Source organism: Bemisia tabaci, chromosome 1, assembly GCF_918797505.1.
Source record: "Bemisia tabaci chromosome 1, PGI_BMITA_v3".
Classification (NCBI taxonomy): Eukaryota; Metazoa; Arthropoda; class Insecta; order Hemiptera; family Aleyrodidae; genus Bemisia; species Bemisia tabaci.
Window position 1 is genome coordinate 44845044 of NC_092793.1, and position 27059 is coordinate 44872102.

Consider the following 27059-nt stretch of genomic DNA (forward strand, 5'->3'; position numbering starts at 1 on the left):
GTTCTGGCTCATCATGGGGAGGGGGACCGGGGACCCTAACCTCAAATTTCAAACTGTTAATTTTTGAAAAAATCAGAGACAAATGAAAAAATCATTTAAATTGTTTCAAAGATAGTTCAAGATCCCTCCCTTTTGTACCAAAAAAGAACGATATACCATTAGGGGGTAGTAGGATTCTTTATAGTCAAGAAATTTGTTTTGCTCCAAGTATGAAAGATAACGTCTTACTTTAGCCGTAAAATTTATTTTGGTGTTCAACCGGTACGGCTGTGTGTTCAACCAAAATTTAAGATAAAAAATTCAAAATTATGTTTTTGCTGTTTTACTCAACTTTCTGGGCATTTCTAAAGTTCCCTTTCACAGTTTACCACCTGCCTTTAAAAGAACTTAAGGAGATTCATAAGTTTCAAGGGTTTAATCCTGAATTCTGCGTGTTAAATGAAATTTCACGAAATTTCATGAAATTTCTCTTTATAATCTTTCATGAAATTTCTTAACTCTGAGTGTGACAGACATCGCAGGATTCCTGATCCTTATCCCTCAATATCGTTCGTTCGGGTGCACTCGTTTCGGCCTCCATGGCCAGCCAAGGACGGCTGCCAGTCAGCTGATAATCGAGTTGTCGTAACTCTGGGTATAAAGGGACTCTAACTTTTACATAAGAATCAATGGTCAAATCGCAAATCCCTCACACATGCAACATCTCCATTGTCATTAGCAACTTCTTGGAGCTGCGGTATCTGAGTATATGTATGTCTCTGGGCACTTGAATTTAAAACAGGCGCGTAAAAGCAAATTTATATGTATATACTATACACATTTTTTCTTTTTTCTAATGGGCCAAAATGTAATAAATTTGATTGGATAGTAGCCCATTTACTTTTAGCAGCGGCTTTCTAAAGGAAGATTTTGATTGGTTGTTGAGCATTGACGAAAAGACGACACCAAGCAGCGGATGGCACCTCAACGACCAATCACGATCTGTTTCGCACAGCGTTTCGTCAGTTGTGAACATTTTTGTAGTGAGTATGTTATGTGAAAGGAAGAATATTGACAAAGTTTACCGTATTCCTGGATTTTAATTTGTTTTTACCATAAGTGAGTAAATTTTTGTGTTACTGCATGATCCTATGCATGCTTTCAACGTATTGTATAGTCCCATTGTGCAGATTTTCACTCACATTTCCGGCTCTATTGGTGTGTTGGAAGTTCTCATCAGACCCAAGCCGTAAGGGGACATATCGAATGGCGTTCATAAAGTTCATTGTTCGCTTGGACATCGCGTAATTATTGAAATTGACTTTCAGCTATATCAACACATCTGTGTTTTTCAGTTGAACTTGCAGTGTTCTCCCATCCTCAATTATCGCTCTATCAGCGCGTTTCGTTCCATCCTACTTCACTTTTCGTATCGGCTTGAAGGAAAATTAACCAATGATCATAATTTAAACAGGTCAATAAAATGATTGTTAATAAGGTCTAGAGGGCACTATAGGCTGAACGTAGGCTTCGCATTAGCTTTTCCCGTGTTTACGATATTTGTTGGGATGACTTTTTGGTGCTCTCGGTTTATTTGTTTTCAATATCAATTGTGGGAGTGAGCAGAAATGTGTGTTTTGGTTGAGCACACAATAAGTGGTTATGTTAACTTACATGCTAGGCTATCAGCAAACCCAGTTCCAACCAATCAGTTTTCCGGTCGTCATTCAGGTAAGGAGCTTTTGATTATTGAGTCCTCTATTTCTCTTTTACTAGCTAACCATTGTTACAATGATTTAACCTCCCAGTTGTGATGTTATCCCAGTTGATAGACTCCTTAGAGCTGTCTGACATCTTAAGACCTAGGCATTCCAAACATTATCTGCTGAATCCCTCCGTAATTCAAGTGTGTTCCCGGGTATTACTTTACTGATTTCACTTCTAGCATCATACTTATGCCCCTTGGTCTTTCTACTCTCGACACCCACTGGTTTTCCTATCTGTGGCTGCCTTATCCTTAACTTAGGCTCTTGTCCATTTCTCGTCTTCATAAATGGACTTTCATCAGTCAAATAGTATGCGTACATTTCAATGAAACTCTCCTCCTCAGGGCATAGAGGTACACTTATTTTGAGAAATCAGTCTGACTTATACTTGTTGAAGTATGTGTCATGCGAAAGAAGTTGTTCATTTTCATTTACAGTTTCAAAGAATCATTTGAATCCTAAATATTATCTTCCCCTTTACATTGTTATCACCATCATCAGCACTTATGAGTTTCCTTGTCCAGCCTCTGTTAAAAGCATGTGATGGCATGCTAGTCAGTGAGCATGGAAGAGATACTTGGTGTACGGGTCACTCCCTTTTTCCATCCTCCGTCTAAGACCCCTTTTAGATGTATATTGATATGTGTAGTTTATCTAATATTTCCCTGTACCTTATACGTCAGTGGCTCCCATCTTCACCTCACTCAGGAAGTCCTAGTAAAATTTTTCATCGAACAATCTTATCTCCTGTGAAAATTCATGGTAAGTATAGTAATTTGTTGTCAAAGAGATGCTTAAGAAGGGATATTCTGACAGGTACTTGAATTTAAGCAATTGTAACTGCTTGATCCAAAATATTGGTACCCTTCCTTAGACTGCTCCTACTGGACGGCTGGCAGCAATAATACTGAGCTAACTTACATCATTGTCGCCTAGTATGTCTGTTGGTTCAGTTCTAGAGTATCTGTACAGACAGAGTATGGCCATTTCCACCTCTTTAGCGTAGGAAATTTGTGCTGCCTTTTGATAAGTCTACAAGTTCTAGGCTATCATGATGCCCCTACGGTTGTAAATAATCAAACGCTTCTATTGGTCGATAGGCTTCAAGAATCGATGCCAACCCTTTCACGAGGAATTACCCCAGCTACCATTACTACTTTCCATTACCAATTGTCTCTCTTTGGATCATCCCAATTTATATCAATCTTCAACTTATCATGCTAGTATGACCTGAAATTGGTCCTAATGTTTTTTTATCAGATACTTGAATTCTTTATCACATTTTTCTCAATTATTTTATCAATATCTTCCAGAGGGAATTCAATAGTTGCATGGAGTTGCCATCTTGTTTGTTTACTGACGACCGTAAGCGCACTGTAGCAGCCTTCTTTTTGTGACCAGTGAAAAACCGGCACACTAATGGCCAAACTCTTGTCTATATTGGTACTCTAGCTGCGCCTGTAAAACTGATATAAATGGCAATGGCTCAGTTTCACTATTTCAGAGAGTTATTGGTAAGGGCCTTCTCACTGCTACTCCTTTTCACTAAATAGGGAGTATCCTTTGAGGGAGAGTTTATACAATGTGCAACTCCTCAAATCCATCTGACTTTCACTAATGCCTCTGCAAATAAAGTTAGGCTGGAAGAGGGTAGATAAACTATGACTTTAAATTACTGTTTGTCTTTACCTATTAAGTAAGTCAATACCACCTAAGATCTCAGAATCTATTTTCTGCGGTAATTTTCACATGTTTCAAAATTTCAGAGGTAAACAACCACAGCCATTTTCTAAGTTACTGATCTGAACGTGAAAGCTAGGGACAGCTATTTTGGATCATTGATGTGTTGGGATCTAGGCTGATGCTAGTGCCCCAAACCAAGAGAGAAAAAAGGGTCCAACACGAAAGATGGATGTCTATGAATAAATGTATATATTGAACGTGAATCAAAACAATGCACAAAAATGACAGAACGGAAGAACCAAGAATTGCGCCTTGACTCGTGGTCGCAGGGAACACAGGAGTAATCACTAATGCTAGAACAATCTCTTTTAAATCGATCTAATGAGCCTATGGGGCTAGGTGTTTGGGAGAAAATGAAGGTGAGGTAATCATGTGCAAATAGGTAGCCGGACCCGGCTCACGGCCGGTCATTAGGCTGGGCCGCGGAGTGTTGTCAGACCGGACATGAACCGGATACGAACTGTATCAGGTGATATGACTTAGAATAGTCGTAAGAGGTAGATGTAAGATATGTTAGGTATGTTGGGCGCACAACAGATGATAGGAAGTTAGCTGCCTTTTTGGGCCCGAAGGCCTTTCTGAAATGATTAGTCTGCATACTCCCCATGAAGGTTCTGTAACTGAACTGATTAGTTTCAGTAGCTTATTGTAAAGTGATAGGACATCCATACCCATGAAGGTGTTTACAGAGAAATATCATGAGAGACGTATAGGTCATGAGTGGACTGAATAAGGACAAGGTTCAGAACCTGCAGGCCTGAGGATATTAGAAGGAAAGTGCACTGCACAGGTATCATCTAAATTGCTATCGAACACCTTCCTGGGTTCATTTGAGACTATACTTTGAATTATACTTTACAAGTCTGACGGAACTCATTTGAATAATACCAAAGATGCTGAAGGATAAAAATATGTGAGGATTTTATTCAGGATGGGTAGGCTCCTTCAACTTACGAGGGCTGTCCCAAAAGAAACCGGACTTTTGTCATAGAAGGTGAACCGAGCGTCGTAATGAAGTTTTCTTGGGCTTGTTTGAAAGCTGATGAGCTACTGGAGATGCTGGTTTTTACAAAATGCAAAAATTCGTCCTAGTAAGGAAACTACACGCTTTGGAATAAAGGAAAGTCAAACTCAAGTTGCGATTTTTGTCTTTATTTCAAGAAAAATTTAGCTACAACTTAAAAAAAATACCTAGGATTTAAGTTAAAAACTTCGTTGCTCTCATTCAAATGCTTAAAAGTAGGTAAGGAAATTAATATTTCAAGCAGCTTACTAAGTCATCACCTATCTCCTTCAAAATACCCGCCAGTTTTGTCGATGCATTTTTGCCACCGTTTCTTCAATTGGGAGAAACAGTGTTGGAAATCCTCAGGTTTGAATGATCGCAATTCCTTCAAGGTATTCTCTTAAATTTCCAGAATGGTTTGAAAACGTCGATCTTTCAAGGTAGATTTATGTCGTGGAAATAAGGAAGAATCACACGGAGCCAGGTTAGGTGAATAAGGGGGATGAGGGAGGACACTCATGGCATTCTTTGCACGAAATTCGCCAATTTGGAGGGATGCATGGGCAGGTGCATTATCGTGATGCAGAAACCAGGAATTTTCTCTCCAAAGCTCAGGCCTTTTTCAGCGGACATTGCGGACATTTTCGCGTAATCGTCTTAGAACACCATTGTAATATTCGCGATTGACAGTTTCACCTTGAAGGAATTGCGATCATTCAAACCTGAGGATTTCCAACAGTGTTTCTCCCAATTGAAGAAACGGTGGCAAAAATGCATTGACAAAGCTGGCGTGTATTTTGAAGGGGATAGGTGATGACTTGATAAGCTGCTTAAAATGTTAATTTCCTTATTTTTAAGCATTTGAATAAGAGAGCACCGAAGTTTATAACTTAAAAACTGGGTTTTTTAAGTTGTATCTAATTTTTCTTGAAATAAAGATAAAAATCGCAACTCGAGTTTGACTTTCCTTTATTCCAAAGTGTGTAGTTTCCTTACTAAGACGAATTTTTGCATTCCGTAAAAACCAGCATCTCCAGTAGCTTATCAACTTTCAAACAAGCCCAAGAAAACTTCATTACAACGCTAGGTTCGCCTTCTATGACAAAAGTCCGGTTTCTTTTGGGACAGCCCTCGTAGTCGGTTGATACGGATCATCTGATTTCATTAGCGAAGCTTCCTCTCCATTTCTGAGAGCGGCAGGCCAGAAATTGGGGGCACTATATTCTACACAACTTCTTATTTGATTGAAAAATTGATTGATTTGATTTGATTGATGCTTCTATGTTAATTGATCTTTTATGAGCAATAGGTATTCACTGCTTATTTTTTTTCAATTGAACATACGATGTACCTTATAAAGAATAATAAGAAAAAATTTGGTCATGCCATTGAGCACTGATCGTTTGGCAGGACAAATTTAGTTCACAAGTAGAAACAAGTTATACAAAATGAATATTTACCTTATGATTTAGGCTTCATGACAGTAAGGAGCAAATTTCAGATATTTGGTTGCCTTAGTGCATAATTTTCACATCACTTTCTGTCACTTTCAGGTGCTTTGAGCAAAGGAGGATGTTTACGTTATATGGTGAAAGTGAGATCTGTCAAATTATTTAAATATCTGATGTAATGTAGATTAAATCCCCTTGATGATAAGTCTGTCAAGGACAGGAGGTCCAGAAGTCCTCAACAAAGTGGCTTTATTTTGGACCATTTTCAAGTTTTTTTGCATTGCAGCCTTTGGAATGGGGGTGAACTTCGTCGATTTGGCTGGATTTTTTATTCGATATCGGTTTGATCTACCCGATGAACAAAATATTTTGGTCCACAATGCTCAAAGAAGCCTCCCCCACTTTACTGGGATACTCCAGGGGTGCACAATCCTTTGAGCTTACACATTTCCACGCCCCTGGCTGCTGGCTTACCACATTGTTTTCAGTTGGCTTTCCGCAAATTTTTCCCTTATTTCAAAAGTGATTTTTTTTTCTTTTCATGCATTTTTGGACGCTAATGCCAAGACAGAACTAGTTTTTTTTCTTTCGATGAGCCCCTTAAAGGGGAAATCAAACTTTCCGAAAGTGCATCCGCCTTTCCCCCACTTACAAAGCTTTTCTTGGACGATTTCACTCTCAAAAGAAAAGAAAGAATAAAAGAAAGAAACCAGAGTTTGAAAATGTGAAGAGATTTGCTGCACTCATGCAGTTAGGAAATTGAAATTTCCTCGCAACTTCTCGGGATTTTTTACAATTTTTTGGCATTTTTGCCGAGCTTAAGACTTCAAAATCTCATGAATGTCGCATAGTGCATGGTATGCGTATGCATAGGATGCTTTAGTTATCCTCTAGAGATTCTGGACTTTATCTGAAACCAGCTGGGTACAAAACATACCTAAAAATACATCATCATATAGAAGGTAACTTTTCTAACGCTCTCACTAGGTACCCACGCGTAACCTATGTTGGCCATCATTTCGGTTTTTAGAGAACTTCTTTGGGCCTTATTATGATATTTGAGTGTCATTTTTTTAATCTTCGACCCAAAAAACTTAAGCAGGGACACCTCATTCTAAGATACGAGCCTTAATAACAAATTCAGTTAGCAACCGCAGCCATTTTGGCCGCCATCTCGAATCGTTTGGGCTTCAATGGATCTGTAGTAACTTTTTGACCTCACAGGTCAAATCTACAACCCAAAAATCCCTATGATGGACACCCTCTTTGGCACTTAAACGCACCTATCGAAGTTTTGACTCTATCGTGGAAATTTCGGCGGCACTCTTGGATCTTGGACATCCCCTGGGCCGGAAAGAATTTTTAATCTCAAATTTGGATTTTGAGACCAAAATTTCATGGGAATAGACCCTCAACACAACATGAAAGACGAAATCCCAAGTTTTCAACCCCCCCCCCCCCCACTTCCCCTCTTGGAGAGGGGGCGGGGAGTTAGATGTAGTATTGACCTTGACGACACCGAAGTTCTTTTTATACATATCAATACGAAGAGATTAAGACATTTTCCCCACTTGCTTTACTTAACATTCCACGGGAAGCTTTTTCGAACATGAGCACCTGGATTTTAACTTAACCCAACGATTTGGGATACAACTAAGTTCAAATGTAATGATTGAGTCTCTTTGAGTATTCTTAAAGCCGCCAATATAAGCTTTTAGGTCGCTAAAAGTAGAAAATACTAATGGAAGGAAAGGTCTAAAAACCTATAAAAATAAAAAAATGTAATCCAAGAAATGAAGAATCGATGGTGCGATGGGGTTCGATCCTGCAACGACCGTAATAGAAGGCGAGTGCTCCGACCACTCCCTGATCAAGAGTGCTTCTCGCCCAGGTAGAATCCAAGGGCACAGCAGGGGTGCAGAAACTTCCCAACCACGCGACCGGCCGTTCGCGTGAAATGGGTGAACCCATGTGAAGACGAAAAAATTTGGGGGAACCTCGGGAGGTTTTTTTTTTAGGGCTTAGGGGGAACTGGACTGTTAAGTGCGCTACTTAGAGGGAACCTAACCGTCAAGCGCACTGTTTTTGGGTAAACAAAACATTCAAGCGCTCTGGCTTTTGGGATCCTAACTGTTGACCGCGCTGTTTTGAGGGAACCCAACTGTCGACAGTGTTACTTTATGTGTCTGGCTAAATTCTGCGAACTTAGAATGGGGGAACCCAAATTTACTTTGGGAGAACCCTTGGAAGTTTCTGCACCCCTGCGGTACAGTAATCAAACCGCGTTAAGGAGAAAGGAACAGAGCCACTGTAGCTATTGCCAAATTAAATGTTTTACATGAAAATGGCCGTGCGGATTTTTTTCCAAATTTCAGTGATTTTTCTGCATAGTATGAAACAAATTCTTCAAAATTTTCAAAGTAATGCGCCCAAGCGTTCTCATATTAAAAATTAAATTGTCCAGTTAAAGTTGACAATAGCTAAAATGGCCTGGTTCCTAACCGCTCAACACGGTCCGATCGATAGTAGTTACATTCAACTGCAGCGCCTCCTGTTGTAAATGTGTACACTTCAAAAGTAGGTACACTTAAGGTGCACTTTGAAAGTTCATCCCAAATGGACACCTTTACGTTACTCAATGTGTTTTGGAAACTTTGCGGCCTTTAATAAAACCCCCTCCGAATAAAGGAAGAAACCTATGTCTACTTGAATCTAAAAGGGCACTTGACTCATTTTAGTAAGTTGTACAACGAAATAATTTTTTCTAAGTGCGGGATCCCTAATCACAAGTTTGTAAGTACAATGCAACTCAAGAGGAGAAACTTATTTATGAACTTAAAGTCTAATTACCTATTTGCTGCTTGATATGTTTCTTCCCAGCAGCTGATGTGATATTCTTTGAGTTCTGGTTTTTCTGTGAGTGGGGAGTTTGAATGCTTTACCTTTAATGTGATCAAAAAATGCCAATGTCTTTTTGATGTGTCAATTTTGGATAGTTTTAGCATGCTAATCGTGTTAAGCTTGAAATCTTGATGAAAAATTGTGTCCTAGCGTTTAAGTGCTTATTGTGGTACTGGGTTATACCTAAGTGGTTTTCTTATATTTGTTACCAATTATTTGAACGGTGTTCCAAACTCATAAGAGCCAACGCACCAAATGCACTTAAAATTAAAGGCTTTGTGCCAACGTGGCCCCTAGAAATTGCCCTCCCAAAGAATTCTAATTTTTCTGTTTGGTGATTTTTCGAAAAAATGAACAGCACTGGATTGAACTTATGAAGAGTAAGCAGTTGCAGGGCAGATGAAGAACGGTTGTCGCATCTTGTACCCTCTTGCATCATGACTAAAAAAAAAGAAAAAAAACGAGCGCATCGGGTACATCCGCGCACTTTTCTTAAAAAAGACATTTTTCCACAAAACATCAATAAACATACCTGATGGTCGAACGTCATTTCCGGATTTCTGAATGAAAACTATTCCAGTACAGCGCCCAAAAACCCTCAGTATTGAGTTAAAAATTATAGGTCTAATTCAATCAGAAAGTTGTGCATGCACGTTGTGTTCTAGTGCATGGGGTATTTCTCTCAAAATAAAAATTTCATACAGAAATATCAAAGAAAAGAAAGCTTGTGAGCTTTTTGTAATTTTCTCAGATAAAATTAAAGTCGGATATCAACCGAAAACCTTTCGAAAGGAAGGAAAAAACAATAATTCCGTTTTGAAGTTCCATAGGCCCCTTCATGGCATCAGGTACATTTCAAATCAAGCGGTTAAAACCCGTGCCTTCTTGACGTCACTCTTCTCTATGATTGCAGCCAAAATCAAAATGCTGACACCATTCTTTATCCGCCTAGAGTCTCCATCTTGTAAGCCGAAAATCGCGCTGCTGCCATGTTGGTCGTTTCTTCCCAAGTTAGACCCTTAGAACCAGAAGTATAAATAAAGTATTATGAAAAAAAAAAAGAAAAAAAACCTAATTATTGGTTGTTTAAATTTTTAAATAGGTTAAACTAGTTTCAACTTGTAGAACACTAACCCTAAATCCATTTTCTTGAAATCAGAACACTAAACTTCATTCGCGTTCGAACCTCCGAGCTGACTAGTGTGTAGTGCGTATTACTTCCGCTTCCTTATCTTCTTGGTTCTCGCTAGTTTTTTACTACCGTTTTTTCGTTTTTGAGTTTTTTTAGTTCCTATGTCTTCCAGCTAGTTTTCTATTTTCCTCATTTTTCTAGTCAATTTCTTTGGTTATTTTTGTTTATCCTTTTCTAAGTTTTTGTTAATCTATCTCCGTTCCATGTGGTAAGTCCGTCTTTTCTAACCTCTGTCTCCCGATGACAGCCTAAAAATGTCTGATCCCCCAGTAGATCCAGGGGACCCCCCTGGTATTAACTCCCAAACCCAAAATGCTTCTGTTTCCGTAAGTGCCGATCCTTTAGTTAATGCTACCGAAAGTAGAAAAACGATTATTCTTAAGAAAATTGATGATTTACTGTATCCTGATAACTCAACTGGCCCCTTTGTTATCTCCTTATCTTATGATGGTTTAGGTAACAAACATGCTACCCTTATAGGTGAAGCCCTTTATAGATGTAATATTGTCGGTATTAAGTCCATCAAAAAGATTAACAAAAGTTTAGTCAATATCGAATTTGTGAAACGCGACTATGCTAACAATCTGGTTTCCAATCACAAAACTATTCTCCCCTATGAAAATGCTAGGGTTTTCATTCCCCTCAATTATATTACTCGTAGATTAGTAATCAATGACGTACATACAGACCTAGGCATTGAATCTATAGGCAACTATCTAAAAGATAAATATGCTAATGTTATCTCAGTTCGACGTATCTTCCGAAGAAATGAGAAAGGTGTTTTAACTCCTACCCCTAAACTCGAACTTCTTTGGGAAGGTACTACCCGTCCTGACTTCTTTTATATCTTCTATTCTCGTTGCAAAGCTACCCCCTATATCTACAACGTTACAACCTGTTCTAACTGTTTAAACTATGGCCATCGTGCTGAATTTAAGGGTATCTTAACTTGTAAAGGTCTTAATCGATGCCCAAACTGCTCAGACCAACATGCTGCGCATGATATTTGCCCTAATACAACCAAATGTCTTCATTGCAAAGGTCCCCACAAAACCTTTGACCCTTCCTGTCCTTCATTACTTGAACAGAAAGCTATTAAAAAAATTATGGCCTTTGAAAATCTTAGCTTTCATGAAGCAACCAAAAAACTTGAGATGCTGAAAACCGAAAATATCAAACTGACCCTGAATGACAGACTTCTAGCAATCCAGAATAAAATTAAGGCAGGAGAGACCATTTCTATTGATGATATCGATCCCAAGAACTTCCCGGTTCTGAATAATAAATATCTAGTTCTAACCTCAAACAATGACCAAGAACAAACAAGTCCTGATAACTTTCAATATTCTATCGACGACCTTAGAAGACCCTATTCAGAAGTCGTTCTTTCCCCCTCTCCTATAAGAAAGAAAGTTAAGATTTCAGAGGTTAACGATCCAGTAATGCCTTCCGATAGATGGCTTAAAAACTATCAAATCCAATCTTCTTCTACTCAGATCCATAAACCAATCAGTGATCAGAATAAAGGTTTCTGGCCCGTTCCGAATAAAGGAAACCAAACTATTGTCTCTCAATCACACTTAGGACAACAGCAACTTAAATTGGCTCCTCCCCCTAGTAACAAAAACTCTTCATATTCTAATTCATCTACCATACCTACGAAACAAACCCCTTCCGCTAGATCCCCGGTACAACCTCCTAATACTGGACAAAAACAAGCACCCCAACAACAATACAAACCTTCTTCTTCTACAAAATCAATAACCCCAACCAATCTCCAAACTAAAAAGACAAATCCTTCACAATCCACTATCAATACACCTTCTCCCACTCTTACCCATTCTTCTGAACCTGTCTCCTCACTAGTCCTGATGGATATTGGTAGTGAGACTACTCTATCTCCCTGATCTTCCCCCTAAAACCCAGTTCTGTTTTTAATCCCTTTTTCTTTTTTTCCCTTTCTTTTTAACCCCCCTACTTCCCCTCTTTCCCCTCTAACACTCTCTCCTTATGTCACCTCCAACTTTATCTACTCTTCCCTCAAACTTTCATATCCTGAACTGGAATATGAGATCTTTACTCTCTAATGAAACTGACCTCAAAATTCTTCTTTCTGACTTGAAACCAGACATAGTTTTGTTATCTGAAACCTGGTTAAATAACTCTTCTCGAGTCAAATTTCCAGGTTACAACATTATAAGAGACGATCGCGACGATGGTTACGGTGGCCTCTTATCACTAATTAAAATCAAATATAAATTTCAACGTCTTTCCTTAGACACTACATCACTATTAAACTCAAGAATAGAAACACAATCCTTCAAACTTATATTTGATAATTCATCTGAATTCTTCTTTTTGAATATGTACATCAATCCCACAAGTAAACTTCTACTGAACAACCTTTTGACCTTCTTTGAATCCAATAACCTGGTTGGCAAACCTCTTTTCTGGGCTGGTGATTGTAATGCAGAACACCCCCTGTGGGGCTACCCTTCTAGTGACCCTAGAGGCGAAGTTCTTGTTAACCTTTCCCATCAATTAGATCTTTTCAATATCAACTCACTTAATCCCCAACCAACAAGAAAAACTGCTCCGGGCCGTAGCCTTAGATTCAATGATTTGGCCTTTATTTCTGAACCACTCTGTAGGAACACTTACTGGAAAGCTCTTCAAACAGGTGGTAGTGATCACCTACCATGCTCCTACTTCTTAAATAAAACAATCTCTTCAGATATCACCTCGATACCTTCCACCTCCTCATTTGCTCTTCCTAAACTAGAAAAGTTACCAAAATTGGAAAACTGGAGTTTGTTTAAATCACACCTTAATCAACTTCTCACCTGTTCCTACTACAGTTATGATAGCTATATCAATATAGTGAAAGAAGCCTACGCCAACAGCGTTAGAGATGAGAGATTACTGAAAACTCCTCATTCCCAGTTTGTCCAACTCCCTCCCTCTTCTTCGACAACCACTATTCCTTCTAAACCCAAGAAATATAAAAGAATTCCCTGGTGGAATGAGGAATGTCAAATGTTAAAAAATAAACGTGACTTTCTCCTAAGAGATTACCAGAGAAATTGTTCCTTTTCTACTTTTTTAGAATATAAGAAGACCAACGCTGAATTTAAACTCCTGGTTAAAAGTACAAAAAAGAAAAATTGGAGAGAATTCACTGACAAACTTAATCATTTTACTCCTGCTAAAGAAATTTTTGAAAAAGTTAGGATTCTTAACAGATCACTAACCCCGTATCAAGACATTAATTTTGATTGGATTGATGATCTTCATCTAACCCTTACCCCTGATTCTCAGTTCTCTAAACAATGGAACAACTCTTCATCCTTCTCTAACTCATTTGAAAAAATTTCGAAAGAAGAATTCTTTTTGGCAATTAAGAAACTTAAAAAGAAAAATCCTGGTTTAGATGACACCTTGGTTGAATTCATTTCAGAAGCCCCCACCAAAGCCCAAAATATCCTCCTTGACATTTTTAACAATATCCTAATTACCAAAAAGATACCCGATGACTGGAAAAACGTTAAAATCTTCACTAGTTTAAAGAAAGACAAAGATCCTCAATTAGCCTCCTCCTATAGACCGATTGGAATTATCTCTGCTTATAGGAAACTTTTTGAAAGAATAATTCTCAATCGGTTAGAATTCTTTCTCGAAAAAAATCATAAACTCTCTCCTTTCCAATTCGGATTTAGAAAGGGAAAAAATGTATATCATAACCATTTTCAAATTTCCAGCCATGCCTATAAGGCGATCGGTGAAAAAGCTTATATGGCAACTCTTTTTTTGGATATTAAAAATGCCTACAATAACGTTAACTATAATATCCTTTATAAGAAACTCATTTCAATTGGCATTAACCCTGACCTAGCTCGTATTATTTTTAATCTTATTTCAAATAACTCCATTATAGTCTCATATTTCAATAAAACTACGAATCCTCGCCTCCAACCTAAAGGCCTGACCCAAGGTGGTATCCTTAGTCCGTTACTTTACCTTATTTACACCTCTGATTTATTTAGATCCCTCTCTACATCATACATTTCTGAATTTGCTGATGACATATCTATTTATAACATCCATAAGAAATTAGATGTAGCGATGGAGTTACTTAATTCAGACCTTAAGTGTATTAACAATGCACTCTCAGCTCTAGGACTTGACCTTTCTCTCCCTAAAATCCAGGCTATTATTTTTTCTACTAGGAGACTCCCTGATAACCTTTCTTTTAATCTTGATGATTTCTTAATCCCTGTACTTCCCTCGGCCACATATTTAGGCCTCCTATATACTAGAAAAATGAATTGGCTTCCACATATTAATTCTATTAAACTTAAAATTTCTTGTAAATTAAACATCTTGTCATATCTACATGGTTGTTCTTGGGGTATTAACCAGGACGTTTCTCGAAAACTTTTCATGAGTATGATTCGCCCGATTCTTGATTTCGGCCTCCCAATATACTGTAGAAATTTTAATCTTATTGAAAGAACTAATATACTCCAAAATTCTTGCCTACGTAAAACTTTAAGTGTTCTTAGATCAACCCCTACCAATAATCTAAACGCTGAGTCAGCTATTCCCCCTATCCTTAATAGATTTAACTTCCTAACAGATAAACTTCTAATCAGAGCAATGAGCATGAAGCACAGCCCCATTATAAGGAATATAAAGATGCTTGAGAGATCAATTATGAATAGTAACTATTGGGTTAATAAACAACACCCACTTTTTCTTAACAGATGGATTCTGAGAAATCCTTTACTTCCCAAAATCTTAAAAAGCGATTTGCCGTGCTCGCTTATGAGAGATCCTGTTTTCCAATTTTTCCAACCTAATACCATCTTCTTAGACATTCCTAAAAAAAAACTATCTGATCACATTTCAATCCAAATGAACTTTAACGAATTAATGAGATTAAAATTTAGGAACTTTACCCAGTATTATACTGATGGCGCCAAGACGGCTGAATACACCACGTCAGCCTTTCTCTCTAATGAATTCTATAAAGTCTATTCTCTATCGGAATATAATTCTATATTTGAAGCCGAAACGTGGGCTATTCTCCAAGCTGTTGAACACAGTATTAGCCTTAATCTTTCCAATGTTGCAATTTGTACAGACTCTCATAGCGTATTAGTTAACCTGATTAATCAACAACCGGACCTCCACCCCCTCATTGAAGAAACTAAAGAAATCTTGTTTAGATACCGAGAAAGGAATATTTGGCTGATCTGGATCCCTAGTCACTCAGGAATATTAGGTAACGAAAGAGTTGATCAATTGACTAAATCTATTCATTTAGCTCAGCCAATTGATAATAAAATCTTTTTTAAACAATTGTTCCCCCTTATCTCCCAACAAAACTTTAACGATTGGAACTCTGATTGGATAGCTTGTACGTGGAAAGGCCAAAGACTAAAATCTCTTCTCCCTACTCTCTCTCGTAAACCTTGGTTTTATAGACTTGACTGGAAACGCTCCCTTATCACGAATCTAATTAGACTTAGAATTGGTCATGGCCTGTACCCCACTCACTTGTTTAGAATTAACTTAACAACCTCTAATTTGTGTGAATGTGGTTCCATTGGAAACCTAGAACATATCCTTTTCCAATGTGATAAACTTAAAAATAGAAATACCCTTTTTTCTGAACTTATAAATAAATTTGAAATCTTCCCACCCTATTCAACCCTATATCTTCTTTCGGTCGGCGACCTCAATACCCTTAAATCCATAGCCCTTTTTCTAGATAAAAATGATATCCACCTCTAATCTACCAAATCTTCATTCTTACACTAATAATTTCCCTATATTTTTTTTTCACTCCCACCAACCGTCTTACCCTCTGTTTTATTCAATCTACCTTTTGTCCAAACAAATCATTCTCTCTAACACATTCAATCCCTACCGTATGTTCACTTTGTTTGTTTTCCATTACCCAGTCTCTGGTCATAGGAAGTCGCTCTGCCGGGTATCAGAGCGTGAAAATGGTGAAGGGTTCTCACCCTCTCTCTACTCAACTCCTCTTTTTTATCAATCCCTCACCTTTTTCCATGTTTTTAGTTTTTTCTTTTTCACACCTCTAAAGTCGGTAACTAGTCACCTGTAACCTTCTCTCTACACTATCACACTAGTCTAAAGTTGGCTGCAGGTGCTTAGACACAAAGCCATAAAACAACAGAAAAAAAAAAAAAAAAAAAACACTAAACTTGTACTTATCCACTTTGGGGTCATTCCATGTCAACTCAACCAGTGAATTTTCATGACCATCTTCGATTTTGATTAAACTTGGTGAGCATAATGATCCGTATGATGGTATGAAAATCCCAAAATTTCAGCTCTCTACGACCAATAGAACCGAAGTTACGGGGGCTCAAAGATGGCAAAAAAACCCCCGGGGCTGTGAACCCCTTGAATTTCAAAAAATCTCATAACTCGGGTTCTAATTAAGCTACAGGGCTCAGCTTGAGCTTGTTTTGAAGCTGTTTATCTGCTCTATTGAGAAATGAATGAATTATGTCATTTTTGATTAAAGGGGTGCCTGTTCCCCCCAATTTAAACCTTTGGGGGGCTGTAGCAAAAAACACCCCCCCTTCGATTATTGTCAAACTTTCATATTTTGTACAGCAGACTCTCAGGAAGGTTCTGTGAAATTTTCAAGTTGGAGACTTGATGGAAACTATTTTTTTCTCATTTTTGAATACAATTTTAGCTCATTTTCGGTGCATGCAAATGGGTAATTCCACGGATTTTTGATGGTTTGACCCCATATTTCTAGTTTAGCTTGCATTTAAATTGAGGAGAGGTTCTTTCACGACTATGCACAATTATGAGGGTTTGTTGTCTTATTATTCATGGGGAGGGAGGGGGATCTACATCCCCTTCCCTCCACCTGCCTAGAAAGGATCCCATCGTAGAGAAGAAAAAATGCAATCAGCTTTAATGTTGTTAGCTTTAATGCAAACCTCTCAGATAGACTGTTAAAGATTGAGTTTTCTCTTCAGTTTGAGGGAGGCATTGTCAGATTCTTGTTTTGATAGAGAATAAACTCGTCCAGTCTGTGTTGTTGGATCGACTGTCATTAGAACGTCTGAGATTGGCACGTCCAAAATGTCAGGTTTTGATGGATAATAGAAGGAAACATTTGGTCCGGATGGATGGAGGAATGTTAGTTTAACTTCATCGTTGACAGGGAAGGTTTGCAAAACGCAGGCTAGCCACCATTCAGATCCATACATGCAGACCACAAACCCCCTTATTTCGTCAATCCCCAGGGTTAGCTCTTCAGAATTTTCTCCGGTTATTGAAACTGTTCTTGCCTCCTCAGCGCGAGAAAACAATTTTGTCTGCATAGTTGTGTTGCTGATAGGAATGAAAGCATGTAATTTTTGTGTGCCCGCAATTGTTTGACAAGAATTGAATTTTTCATGAAGGAGTTCGCAATGCATTTCATACTCTGAATTTAGAACATACTGAAAGTTCATGGCATGAATGTTAGTAGAAACCCAGTCGTACAATTGTCTGGGCGTCATTATTTGCTCATTATATGGACGTTGCAGGCTTGCACGAGCAGCGAGTCTTTTAACAGTGCCGCCTACACCGTCACATGCGTTTTTGCCATGAAAGGTGGCAAAATGATGCCATTCTGCCTCCACATTAAATTCTTCCGAGTGGGAACCAAGGCTGCTGTAATTTTTACGGTTTTTGTACTGACTTGCAGCACCATCAGAAAAATAGTATATCTTTTTGACATTATTAGGAAATTGAGCCTTTACAAATGATATTAATTTTACCAGAAATAGATGCACGGAGACTGCGTCATGGCGTGGACAGTCAGAAATTATTATGTAGCTGATGTGCTGCAGCGTTTCTTCGTGACGATAGTATGCTACGAACGGATGTATGGTCGCCTGATCATTATTCCAATGGAAGCCTTGTATTTCATCTTGAAGAATAAAACTATAATTTTCAGCAAAATCTAATACCACTGCGTACTCTCCGTTTTCAAGCGTTTCTTTTTTTTCCTTGAAAAAGGCGGCCTGTTGAAAGGGTATGAATGAATGCATAAGTAGGTTCCTCAAATTGTCAGCAAATGCTTCTAAAAAATCTGCAGAATTTTGAGTAACTTCCTCCAACTTTGCCCTGTCAATTGCTGGTAGGATATTTCATCAATCTCATTTTCTTCAAAGACTCTCTCTAAACTTTTCTTTAGCCCCTCTCTACCGGGGCATTGCTCACATTCTTTAAAGAAGCACTGAATTCTGGGAGGATTGCAAGCTATTTTAGCAAGACAATGTTTATAAGACGTTAAAGGAACTTCAAAATTCTTTGTCAATTCAGCTAGTTTCCCACCATACATCATTAATTTCATATTTTGATGTTGGGCGCAGACGCAAACTGCATGGGAGCCACTCGAACCTGGAAGCACACAATTCTTCGGCCGGAGTGAGGAGAACTTTGAAAATCCAACTTTGATGCCTGGATTTTCGCCTTTAAACTGTGCATAAGCTTCTTTTAAATTACACAATATTAGTCTCTTTTGTACATGCACCCTTTTCCCATCTATTATAAGGGATTTAAAATCTTTCTTTCCGGGCATAACACGGATTATTTCATCTGATTCAAAAAATTTTTTTATTTGTTCCTCTATTTCTGCCGATAGAATCCTGCCAATCTTTACGTTTGGAGTTGCTAAAATACCCTTTTCTGCCTGAAGCTTCTTCGCTAAACGAGCAGTGTAGTTGGTGGTGTTGAACGTTTTTTCAATTTTACTAACTGTCCAAGATTTCGGAAGAATAGTTAGAATTTGAAGTTTTTCACTTCTTGATTCAGATCCAGAAAATTTTTCTTTGAGTTGACTGATGATTTCACATTCAAATTGGTCTTCTTCATCACTCTCGTCGGGTAATTTAAATAATTTTCTTTTTAAAACGCGAGTAATTTTGTTGAATTTATTTTGAGGATATTTTTTGTGACTTACAATTTTTTGGTTTGAAACAGGAGATTCCCCCATAATTGCCAGACTTGAATTGATGCTCTCGATTGCCGAGGCAGCTTCCGCTTGAGACGTCATGCTTTCCTCAAAGGCACTTGTGCCTGCCTCTGAATCATCGTCGAACTCTTCTTCCACCCCCCTCCGCAATTTCCCCAAGTCCATTCTACAATTATTACAAATTTTATCACCCAGCCTCAAACTGGGAACAATGTCCATCATCCAGGGTTGAACATCCCTCAACCCATTGGAGACTTTGGAGTGGGATTTTTTATTTAAAGGATTAGAACAGTACATTTTAGTTTTCATAAATTTAGACATGGTATTAGGAGGGTTTAAAAGGAAGGAAAAAGGAGGACTTAAAAATTTTGAGGGGGGCTGATAAATTTTGAATTTAAAAAGAATAAAGCTGTGACACAATAAAGTTTTGAAATAGAATACTGATATACTTTGGATTTCGAATTCAAAAATATATAGATGGGTCGAAAGAAATTTTAAATTTAGCTCATTTTCTTTTCATTAAATAGGAGCAGCTACTCTCCTCTTTCCATAGTAACAGAAGAAAAGGAAAGAAGGTTAGCTTCAGACATAACTGAAGCCATGCAAGCCAATTTTTACCGCTCAATGATTGCTTGATAGAGCAAACAAGTTAATTCCCAGCTGGATTACTTACTTGATGGACCTAATTATTCTGATTTTACAGATTGATCATTTCGGTTGATTTATGAATTGTACTCAATGTTAGAGGGGGGGGGGGGGGGGGCTCAAAGAATCTCATAAGCAAAACTCTTTTTCATCAAAATAAGGGGACCTCTAAAGCAAGTGTAAGTTAAGGAAAGTGCATGAGGTGGAACCATACTGACGCTGGGTCAAACCATCAAAAATCCGTGGAATTACCCATTTGCATGCACCGAAAATGAGCTAAAATTGTATTCAAAAATGAGAAAAAAATAGTTTCCATCAAGTCTCCAACTTGAAAATTTCACAGAACCTTCCTGAGGGTCTGCTGTACAAAATATGAAAATTTGACAAAAATCGAAGGGGGGTGTTTTTTGCTACAGCCCCCCAAAGGTTTAAATTGGGGGGGAACAGGCACCCCTTTTTTCAAAAATGACATAATTCATTCATTTTTGCAATAGAGCAGATAAACAGCTTCAAAACAAGCTCAAGCTGAGCCCTGTAGCTTAATTAGAACCCGAGGTATGAGATTTTTTGAAATTCAAGGGGTTCACAGCCCCGGGTTTTTTTTGCCATCTTTGAGCCCCCGTAACTTCGGTTCTATTGGTCGTAGAGAGCTGAAATTTTGGGATTTTCATACCATCATACGGATCATTATGCTCACCAAGTTTCATCAAAATCGAAGATGGTCATGAAAATTTTGCCAGATTTTTGGTTGATTTGGTATGGAATGACCCTTTGGTTCCTACGCCATTGAGGTGCTTCTAGTTCTCTGGTAAAGTGACCTGTGGCTGATACCTTCTTTAGCCACATCCTAGATTTAAAAGTATAAAATAAAGAGGTTGGATAAATAATTTCCACTGTAAGTTCCCAGATCCCAATTAACTTATGAATAAGAAATGATAGTTAAAGTAAACATATTTTATATAGTCTCTGAGGTGTCCATCGCTGGTGACCTCTACCTTAATATTTTCAAGCCACAGGACGTTGGCTGACCAACATGAAGCACAAATTCCAAAAATAGGTCCAGTATTTAGTGCTTCAATTCTGCTTAATTGTTCTTCAACTTTCAGCTCATACTGCCAAAGGGTTCAAAAACTGCAGTCTAAAAATGAACTGGTAAGCCAACCTCACGCTAAAAACAGTTTTTTTACTTTTGCGGAAAACTATTGATTTAGTGCCTCAAATGTTCTTTCGATATCTAAAGAGATTTTTGAAATCCGTGCAACCGCTCTCTTTTCAAAACCAACCGCATATTTTGACTATCATTAGGTGTAAAATCAGGAAATACAGCTCGTCGAGTTTAATAGTTGGGATTAAACCCGAATTTCCACCGTCAAGTGTATCACTGCCCAGAGTTTGCTTTAATTTTGCCTGATTTCCAAAATTTTCATCTCAGTGGTAACATATAATACTTTTAATCGAAAATTGAGCACAATTTTCATAAAAGCAGTGTCGAAACCCTTTCATATCCTGCAGAACTAAAAAAATTGAGAACTAATCCATTCGTCATGAAAGATATCGTTGTGTCTAGCGACCGGGAAAACCGGGAAAGTCAGGGAAAGTCAGGGAGATGAAATTGGTCCGGGAGAAGTCAGGGGAAGTCAGGGAAGAAAAACGCAGAACCGGGAGAGAAGCGAACTCCCGTCGAAGATCGCGATTTTTTGAATAACTTCACGGCGCTTCGATACTTAGCCGTGCAGCGCTCTCTCCTGGTCTGAGGTGCCATCTGAACCGTTAGTGCTGACGTAAATAAAAAGACTACATAGCGTAGTCTCTTTATTCTATGGTGCTGACTAGTGGTGCTCCCTCTCTCTATCGCTGTGTTGCGTCCGCGACGCCTCCTTTAGCGTCCGCGACACCTCTGGAAGTGCCCCCGACGCCTTTTGAAGCGTCCACGACGCCTTTAAAGCGTCCGCGACGCCTCCTTCAGCGTCTGCGACACCTTTGGGAGTGTCAGCGACGCCTGTGCAAGCGTCCGCGACAACTTTAAGGCGTCCGTGACGCCACCTTAAGCGTCCACGACACCTCTGAAAGTGTCCGCGACGCCTTTTTAAAGCGTTCACGACGCCTTCCAAGCGTCCAGGACGCCTCTGGTAGTGTCCGCGACGACTTTTGAAGCGTCCATGACGCCTTACGCAACTTAAGGCGCGTCTGTCCGCGGCGTCCTGGACGCCGGCGGAAAATGCTGCTACCGAGTCGAGGGCGAGAAGACGCTCACATTTCGGAGCACGGCACCTTAGGAGCGGAATTTGTGGATTTTTCCCGCTCTGTCCGCTGTCAATTTCTCGAATTTTCGTTGATCGGACAGTATGCTTTGAGCCGCGAAAATGGCTGGAGGCGCTTTTTTTTTAGGAGGGTGTGGATTCGATCGACAAGAATCGACCGAAAAATAAAAACGTGAATCGATCGACACCGATTCGATGGACAAATTATTAAAAAAGCGGTGTCGATTCGATCGACATGAATCGATCGGAAAAAACCGTGAATCGATCAGAAAAAAACGTGAATCGATCAGAAAAAAACGTGAATCGATCGGAAAAAAACGTGAATCGATCGGAAAAAAACGTGAATCGATCGACGAGAAATGATTGACAATTAATTAAAAAAAAAAACCGGTATCAAGTCAATCGACATGAATCGATCGAAAAACCAAAACGTGAACCGATCGACGTAATTCGATCGACTCACAGGTTTGTCGATCGACTCATAGGTTTGTCGATCGATTCACAGGTTTGTCGATAGACTCACAGGTTTGTCGATCGATTCACGGCTTTTGTCGATCGATTCACGGCTTTCGTCGAACGATTCACGGATTTTGTCGATCAATTCACGGCTTTTGTGTTCGATTCGCGGGTTTGTCGAACTGAACACATTCGAAAATATGTAGGAAAAGCAGCGGACTGAGCGGAATTTGTCGGTGTCTCCGCTCCGATCTGTTGGCGACAGATCGGAGCGTCCTCCATCGGCGTTTTCCGCAGCGTCTCTCCGCCGCTAAGGTGCCGTCCCCGCGCAAAATCATTAGACAGATTTATCGGCGTCTCTCCGCGGCGTCCAGGACGCCGCGGACAGACGCGCCTTAAGTTGCGTAGCTTAAAGCATCCGCGACACCTCTGGAAGTGTTCGCGACACCTGTGGAAGCGTCCACGACAACTTTAAGGCGTCCGCGACGCCTTCTTAAGCGTCCACGACACCTCTGGATGTGTCCGCGACGCCTGTGGAAGCGTCCGCGACAAGTTTTAGGCGTCCGCGACGCCTGTGGGAGTGTCCGCGACACCGCTTGAAGTGTCCGCGACGCCTTTTGAAGTGTCCACGACTCCTCCTTTAGCGTCCGCGACACCTCCGGAAGTGAACTATTTCTTCCTCTATTTATTTAATTCCCGAAGTTGCAAATGTCTATAAAGTTTTTTGAAGTACGCAAAGATCAAGTTGATGCAATAGTGGAAGAAAGAAAAGAATCTTTTTTACGAGAGTCTCCGTTGACACCATGACACCCAAAGACCGCAGAAAGGTTTTATTCTTGAATTGTAATCCATCGCTTTGAAGGGTGGAAAACATCGTACAGACTGAAAGCAAATCTTGGTAAAAGGTCATGAAAAGTCAGGGAGAAAGAAAATTCAATAGGTCAGGGAAAACCTTGAAAGTCAGGGAGAATGAAAAGAAAAATTTGCTAGACACCCTGTGAACCTTATTCTGCTTGTCTTTTAGACAGTTCCGTCTGTTTATCGAAATGCGCACTGTCCTCCTTTGACACGTAAGAAGCTTTTATTTCTTGGAATATTGCAATATAAAATCGATCAAAAATACCGAATTTTAAAACTTCCAGTGGACGTGTACCTGCTAAAGTGGAGATAAAGCCAAGAAAAGTTTGAGGAATTGCATTAACATAACAATTACACTGGTCAACGTTTTTTTTTTTTTGATTTTCCGAAGATTTGCCAACGGTTTCGGATTTTTAGCGCTGATTCTGAAGATCACCTCCATTTACCTGTGCCAGTGCGATTTATCCCGGGAAAGTTAGGAATTTTTCTTAAAAATCTAGCTTTCCCAGTAGAATTTTCCGGGAGAATCTGTGCACGACAGAAAAAACCTAGGAATTTTTCCACTTCGTAGCCTAAGATACACAAGAAACTATGTATTGCACCCCTATTAAAATTTCCTTTCTTTTAGTGGCTTCCAGAGGGTGCCAAAGGACACCAGATGTGTTTTTTTACATCTGTGGTGAGCTGATGGTGGAAAATCAGCGACGTGATATTACAGAACTTTTGAGGAAGCCTGCGGCGCGCGACGGGTAGAAGCCGCCAGCCGCGTGGAGCTCTCATGACAACTTGGCGGCACCCTCCTCTTCCCAATATTTTAGAAACTTGTGTTTACTTTTTCTGGTGATTAGTGAGTACTGACGGAAGTAAATTATGGGGGAATACATTTTTTTTGAGTCATATTTTCACAAATTTTGACCGGAAAACGATTTCTGGGGGGATAAAAATGGACGTATTTCTATCAAACGGACCTAAGCGCCATACGGTGAGGAAGGTAGAGGGGGACTTGGATTGGCGGCGGAATCGGGCGTCCGGCTTATTCCGTCCTCGCAATGCTTTTCCATGGCGCTTAGGTCCGTTTGACAGAACGCGCTATCCGGGATTCCAAATTCCTCAAAAGGAACTCAAGTAGGCGCTTAGTTCCGTTTGATAGAAATACGTCTAAATCACCTAAAAATGCATAAAATTTGACGAAATTCTGACAGGTATCTCTCTAGGAGGCATCCTTTTGACAAGTAATGGATTTTTCATACTTAGTAGAGACACTACAGACCAAATCCACGGGTCGAATTGAAAAAAAAGTAAAAATTCAATTTTTTGGAAATCCCCCCCCCCCCCCCCCAAGACCAAAATTTTGAATTTGCGAATAATCCTGACGTGATGGATTTTTTTTGATATTTTTCCCGAATTCAGCGCTAAAAAATACAAATGAATCATTCAAGACATGCCATGCAACACGACATAGCCAAAAAAACGCAGGGCTGTGAAATCTGCGTTATGGAAGCCTCAAAATGCGTCTAATCAGTAAACAAATTTCTAAAATTTTCCTGGAGAGGACCCCCAGACCCCCCGTCCGGACTGGGGGGTATTCCATACACCCGAGACCCCCCGTTAGTAAGGGGATCCCGCAAGCCCCCCACCCCCCCCCCCGCCTCGAAACAATCCTGCCTACGTGCCTGCTTTTAACTCTCCTCGAATTTTCGTATGATGTGTTAAATTTTGCATAGTATCACTTTGAAAGAAGGAATGGTTGTAAAATATTCTTAAAACTCAGCGATATCTGGTCACAAATAGTTTTGGCCAGCGTTACCCATCGAATACCAGTCTACGTCATCTACGCTCGCATCTGGCGCTGCGAGTTTCAACGTGGCTGTCACTTTGAACACTTCCTTTGAACAGATAATCCACGAAAATTATTTTCGTTATTAAATATGATTTCCCGCTGTTAGTGTGTCATAAGTTTTAAAAGATATTGGCCAGTGGCGTGGCGTGCTTTGCGATATATCGATTGACACGCCACTCAAACCTAAGAAAAAAGATCGATTTTCAGGGTGTTCGCAGCGAGCACCTTAGTAATCGATTCTTTACCATAGCTTCAAATGGCGAGATATCGATAATCGATCATTTACGCCACGCCACTGATATTGGCATCAGAAGAAAATGAGAGGGCCGAGGCCCGTTTCTTGCTCAAAAGAAATCGGAAGTTCGATTATTCTTCCCATAAATGCTACCCGCAAAGCACAATTGTTTGCATTAGTAGCTTTCCGCAAAAGTAAGAATGAACTGTTTTCCCAAGAAGTTGGCTTACCATAACTGGTTTTTTTACTCTGATAGGAGAGCGTTTGTATGGATTTCAAAAATCCTTCGGATATCGAAAGAACTTTTGAAACACTACATGCTAGCCACAAAGCACAATTGTTTGCATCAATGGTTTTCTGCGAAAGTGAAAAAAAAAAAAAACTGTTTTTGGGCTTGAGGTTGGCTTACCATTTTGTTTTTAGGCTGCAGTTTTTGAACCGTTTGGTGTATGAGCTGAAACTTGAAGAACAATTAACTATAATTGAAGCACTAAATACTGGACCTATTTGAATTCGTTCTCCATGTTAATCAGGCAACTTCACGGAGCTATATTTTTAATAGGAATTCACATACGTAAATACAAATAAGAAATAAGAATCGGTTTGAATGAAGAAAAAAACTCTGAACTTTCAGTATTACCACATAGTCAAAGTTTTTTTCTTTTATTCACAATTTCATTCTCAGTGCTTGTGTCTTCCCCAAGTTACAGATACCTGTTCTGCAACTAAAACATCTTATGTCTAACTTTTCAACGCCATGATATATAGGCAAAAAGTCAATTTAGCCCCTAAAAAATCTTCAATGGCCCTTAAAAATCTAGTTTGATGGGTCACATGGCTCCCAATACTCAAAGGTGAGTTTGGAACATTGTATCTTCAATTCTTCAAATGATCAAATTCGGCGTGAGCTAGGAAGCTTTGCAATCCAGGAACGGTCCTCGAAATTTGCATCATTCAGCATTACCAACATCATCTGGAAAGGCTCAGGTACATCAAATTTCAAGTCGGATGGAACGGGGGAAGTTATATCGCAGATGTTCTGCTTATCATAAGCGTATAGCTTTTCCCCTTTCAACTGATTTCCCTACACTGCCTTGGAAAAAAACTGGAAACACCTGGGAATGTTATTGAACACAGCAACCGTGTACAACTATCGAACATGACTACTTATCCACCAGGCCTGCAAGCCTTGCATCAACGTTCTGTGTCCTATGATTGTGGAATTATTGCTCGTGGTGGACTGGAATAACTACCTATTGTTTTTCTTATGCCAAAATGGCAAAAAAAAACCTGTACGCCTGTGCGGGCTCAGTGGCTCTCGGTACATATTGATGAAAGTTGTATGAGTTGACATAAAGTTCATCGGGGGAATTATTTTAGTTGCGAACGTTACATTCTATACCTGAAACTGTCCATAAGTTGGACTGCATTATGCAATTTGGAACTATAAATTCTGGCTCTTCTGGAAAAACACTTATGTGCATAGAGAAAGTAATGCCACATACGTGTTTTTTAAACCGGGCTAGAATTTATAGTTCCAAATTGCAAAATGAAGTCCAGTTGGTCTGCTCAGCCCACAAAATTGAACAATTTTCAAAGACTGAGAAATGTACCTTGGTCTCTATCATGCTGCAAATTTTTGTTGAAAAAGATTATGTACAATGCAAGATATAGGTCAAAAAAGGCCATTGCGGACGTTACAGAAAAAGC

At 39.3% G+C, this 27059-nt stretch overlaps 1 protein-coding gene across 5 annotated transcripts in view; it reads left to right on the forward strand.

The window, feature by feature from the left end:
- The first annotated feature begins 941 nt into the window (after positions 1 to 941).
- kis (chromodomain helicase DNA binding protein kismet) overlaps positions 942 to 27059 on the forward strand; it is a 252200-nt gene continuing 226082 nt past the window's right edge. For 4 of the 5 annotated variants that reach the window (XM_072301409.1, XM_072301419.1, XM_072301422.1 and 1 more), the window contains exon 1: positions 942 to 1098. The gene's annotated coding sequence lies outside the window, so the exon portion shown is untranslated. The other variant, XM_072301411.1, reaches the window with a different exon arrangement.